The sequence below is a fragment of the Nomascus leucogenys genome, chromosome 14 (genome assembly GCF_006542625.1).
Source record: "Nomascus leucogenys isolate Asia chromosome 14, Asia_NLE_v1, whole genome shotgun sequence".
NCBI lineage: Eukaryota > Metazoa > Chordata > Mammalia > Primates > Hylobatidae > Nomascus > Nomascus leucogenys.
Genome location: NC_044394.1, coordinates 38,089,925 through 38,095,194, shown reverse-complemented (window position 1 = coordinate 38,095,194; position 5,270 = coordinate 38,089,925). Strand labels below are relative to the sequence as shown.

General features: G+C 44.2%; 1 pseudogene; it reads right to left on the bottom strand.

The window, feature by feature from the left end:
* Positions 1–4,046: 4,046 nt before the first annotated feature.
* LOC100589937 lies at positions 4,047–4,919 on the bottom strand (annotated as a pseudogene).
* Positions 4,920–5,270: the final 351 nt, after the last annotated feature.

Below are 5,270 nucleotides of genomic sequence, written 5' to 3'. Positions count from 1 at the left end.
ACCTCTTAATACTGTTACTTTTTTATGTGTAAGAGATCTGAATATATTAGTATGCTGAGGAAATAGACCCAAAGGAAGGAAAGAGATTGAAGGTAGAAAACAGGGAGAATCAATAAAAGCAGAGAAGGTGATGACTGATTCAGGTGGAGGGATTACTCTTAAATAGGAGAAGTATGTGGCTTTCTCATACAGCAGAAAAAAGAAAGGTGCCAGGCCACAAGCATCTCTCACCTGGACTACTGACACTCTCCTTGTTGGTCTCCTGCTTTCTATTCTTGCCCTTACAATCCATTCTCCATTCAGTGGCCTAAGTGAGCTCTCCGAATATATATGGATTCATCTGCTGTTACTTAAATAGCCTCCAATGCTCCCTGTTATGTTCAGAATAAAATCTAAATTCGTTAGCTTCCCCTGTGTGCTTGGCCTTTGACTACTTCTCCACCCTAATTCAACACCTCCCTCCCTCTTGCTCAATAACCCTAGTCTCACTGGCCTCCTTTCTGTTTTTCAAAGCCAAGACCTTCCCTGCCTCAAGACTTTGCATTTGGTCCCTCAGCCTTGAACATTTTTCTTTCAGCTATTCTCTGAGCTCATGATTCAGACTTCAGCTTAACTTATCTCATGTAAGCTGCCCCTAGTTACTCATCATGATATTCTCTTCATAGCACATTTAGCACCCTGGATTCATTTAACTTATTTTTTTATTGGAGAATGTCTGTTTTTTCCACTAGAATATAAGCCACAAGACGTAGAATCTTCATTATTCTTTTTTTTTTTTTTTTTTACCAAATTATCCCTGATGGCTGGCATATTATGGGAATTCAGAAAATATGTTTTAAATGAATGAATAAGTTGGTAAAAGTGATGAAGGTAGCCAGGGGATTGATCCAAGATCAGGAGTTGCAGAACAAGTGCAATAGCAGGACCAAGAGCAAGGGAAGGGTTAAAGCGATTTAATAGGGAGCCTGGAATAGACATTTGTAATATTTTTAGCTGCTCTTCTTATTTCCCATTGAATAGCACTACTGGGATACAGTGCTCCCTGACCCATCACAGAAGGGTCATCCCTCTACCTGTCACCTAACAGCCAAGGCATGGACATGTGACCTAGATTCACCCATTTGAATATTCCCATCTATCTGGGGCCAGTAGCATTGGCATCACCTGGGAGCCTTAGAAATGCAGAATCTCAGGGCCCACCGAGATGTACTGAATCTGCATTTTAACAAGATCCCACATGATTCACACATATTAAAATGTGAAAAGCACTGGCTTAGAACACATTCATACTGGTGGAGTTGAGAGTCCAGCAGTAGCAACAGCCAAAGGAGTAAGGAGACATATCCTTATCAACTAGTTCTTATGGCATGCTTGGTCATGGGTCCTGCTCCCCGCCCATCCTTGGTTCTACCAGGACTACTTGGTTCACCAGCTACTCACACAATGCTGTGTAATAAACAATCATAAAATCTCAAGGACCTATAATACAAAGCATTGTTTCTTGCTCATACACAAGCCAGTTACCTGGGGATATCTGTTTCAGGCTGCAGTGTACAAATTGGCTAGGATATCTTTACCAGTCTTTCATTCTTCTGGGACTAGCAGGTTACCCAGAGAATGCTTCTTTTATGATGGAGGTCAGAAGCTCTCAGGATGAGTGGAAACACAAATGCTTCTAAGGCTACAGGCATACTGTCTCTTCCTTCAGTGCTTCAATGTCCAAAGAAAATCACGTGGGAAAATCCAGCATCATATTTCTCCTATGGAGGTTGATGGAGGATAGGAAATAAATATTTACCGAATGACAAACCTAACACATGCCACCCCTTTTCCAAGCCTGGTTTCCAACTTTCCCGCTGGTTCTCGAAACCCCTCAATATGCTTCCAGTAGGTTCCTTTTCTGCTGAAGTTAGCCAGAGTCAGTTTCTATTGCTTGAACTCTAAAACTCTCACTGATTCACAGGAGGAAGTCCAGGTCAAATAAGGAAAGAGGTAGAGCCCAGGGATGCAGCTGTCAGACCTTGGAGAAGGAGCACTTGGAGACTAGAGTGCACAAGATGGCTCGAAAGGGATTAAGGATGAATGGAGAGATGGGAGATTTTGACCAGAGACTAAAATACTGGAGTTTAAATGGCTCAAGGTATGGCTACAGGAATGAGTTCCTGAAACAAGTCTCCCATGTGGTTATGAAAACTCTTAGGATTCTCCAGCAATACACACCAATAGGCTATATAGATGTAGATATATGGATTTATGAGAGGAGATTTACTAGAATTGGCTCATGAGCTTATGGAGGCTGATGAGTTCCACAACAGACCACCTCCATGTTGGAGACCCTGGGATGCTGGTAGCATAGCTCAGTCCAAGTCCAAAGGCCTCAGAACTAGGGAAGCTGATGGTATACCTCTCAGTCTGAGGTGTAAGATCTGAGAACCTGGAGGACTGCTGGTATAAGTTCTGGAGTCCAAAGGCTGGAAAACCTGGAGTTCTGTTGTCCAAGGACAGGAGCAGAGGAGTGTCTCCCTGCTCAAGCAGATAGATAGATACATTAGCCTTTCCTCTGTTTTTGTTCTCTCAGGTCCCCCGGCAAATTAGATGGTACCTGCTCACATTGAGGGCAGATCTTCTCCACTAGTCTACTCAGATTCATACTCTAATCATTTCTGGAAACACCCTCACAGATATACCCCCAGAATAATGCTTTACCAATTTTCTAGGCATTCCTTAATCTACTCAAGGTGACACCTAAGATTACCCATCACAGATGGGGACGAAGTCTGGATTAGTGAGGTGAGTCAAATGCTACATTCTACCTGCACACTATACAGATAAGTGACAGGAGGGTCATATGGTTATCAAAGGGACAGGAGGGAAGAGAAGAGTAAGGTTTTTTGAGTGCTGGGCACTATAATGGGTATTTTACAATCATCGCTTCCTGTAATGTTCACAAAAATTGTCCAATGTATTTTACAGGTGAGGAAACCAAGGTCCATATTAAGTTAAATAATTTGCCCAATGTAACCCAGCCAGTAAAAGGGGGTGCAGTGGAGATTCAAGTCCAGCCTGACTACAAAGTCTGTGCAGCTTCCCATTAAACCATACAGTGTAGAAGCTTCCAGTGGGTCAGTGGGAGCAGGCAAGTCTAAGTGCTGGTTCTGTTGTATAATAAGTAGAACATGGGAACATGTGAACCTGCCCTGCAGAGGTTGCAAGGACAGTTGTGTCCTCAGGGGAGAGATAGGTGTCAGTTAAGGATGGGATGAGGTGAAACGCTATTTAGGCAGGGAAGTTTGCCTACAATTGCAACACAAGTTTGGAGAAAGGAGGTCAGCAGTGGAAGATGAGCCCAAGAGAAAGACTTGTAGAAATAGGGTGATGAAAGCCCTACAGTGAGAGGAAATGGGGGTAGCATGCATTTTTATATGGCTGAAGATGAAGAAATGTAGAGGCATGGAACTGGTTTGCATCAAAGACCAAGACCATTCTCTACAGGGGAGCAAGAGTGATCCCGCTAAATCATTAAACAGCATTTCATGTCTCTATTCAAAATGCTACAAGGGTTTTCAACCACACTCACAATAAAATCCAGAGTCCTAACCAAAGCCTACAAGAGCCTACATGATCTGGCTTCCATTGAAATACCTCCAGATCTAAACTCCTACTCATGCCCCTTGTTTACCCTACTCCAGCCATGCTGGCTTCCTCACTGTTCCTCAACGTGCAGAGCACACTGCCACCTCAGGGCCCTTGCACGGGCTGTTCTCACTGCCTAGAACATATTCCAGAGTCTCTGCCCTACTAGAGGCCTTCTCTGATAACCCAACATACCCATGCCCTTGCCCATGTTTTATTTTTCTTCTTAGCACTTATTACCGCCCAAATTTATTTATTTAATTATTGTTTGTCTCGCTTCCCACCATGAGAATGCAAGCTCCATGAGAAGCGATTTTTGTCTTTTTGTTTGTTTGTTTTTTGTTTTAGAAAATGATGTTTATTTTCCACCAGCCTTATTTCCATGTTGCTTAAGGGCCTGTGGAAGAACAGCTTTAAGCCCACTCAGTGGTTGTTCCTATGTATTCAGTGGCCTGAGCAGTGGGAGCTGCAGACCAGTCTTCCGTGGCAGGCTAAGTGCTCCAGTCTTCAGTAGGCAACTGCTGAATAGGCACAGAGGGCACCTGCATGCCTTCAGGCCAGCCTGCAACCTCAGGCTGAGCAGCAGTGAACTCAGGAGCTACAGCAGTCCATTCAACCTGAAATTCCTCCTTGGTCACAGCTTTTTCAGCAGCAGCCTGCTCTTCCTTCTCAATCTCTTCAGGATCTCTGTAGAAGTAGAGATCAGGCATGACCTCCCATGGGTGCTCATGGGAGATGGTGTCACGCATGCTCAGAACTTCCTGGGCCAGCCTCCACCACATCAGACCCACTGAGTGAGCTCTCTTGTTGCAAGGAATGCCAATGTCTACATAGTGCAAAGAATAATGTGTTACACAGAACAATGATAGGCAGGTTAACATAAGATGCCTCTGAGAGGCTGGTGGTCAGCCCCAGGATCAGTAAACACCTGAATATGTGGCTCCCGGAAGGCTGCCAGTGGATCCGGTTAGTGAAGGTTTCAGAAATGAAGTGGCCGGCAATTGGAAAGGCTCCTGCGGCAGCAGCAAACTTCAGCATGGCCTGCTGGCCAGGATTCCTGGAGGATATGACACTGACATCAGTAGGGTTTTCAATGACATGAGCTGCCAGCAGAAGCCTCTCCCAGGTCCTCTTCAGATTTATGTGTAGATGCCATCACTTTTCCTTTTATAAATGTGCTGTTCCATTTGGAAGTCAAGGTTGGTGCCACCTAAATGGGTTCCTGCTGCAAGGAACTTGATGACATCCTCCTCTTTCATTTGCAGAACATTAAGGACTCCAGACATTGTGAACATTTTCTTTTAAGTTATGATGGCAATCCAGAACAACACTGTATGGACCCCTCTCTAGGTGGTGTGAAAAGGGATTTGGTGTGTTTCTTGTACTACTGCATGCCTAGTCCCTAAAACAGCCTCTGGCATATAAGGAGGTGCTTGGTTAACATTGTTGAAAGAAATAAATGGACTTCAAATTGAACTGGCTGATCAAAAGATTCTGAATAGAACACTGGAATAAATGTGGTTTCACTGGAGCTGATATATGTCTGCCTATTGGAGAACTTTTAATTTCCTCTCCCAGCTGGCTCCTGGGGGCATTAGGTGGGCAGAAAGTGAAGGGAATCTCCAGGTGCTTGAGTG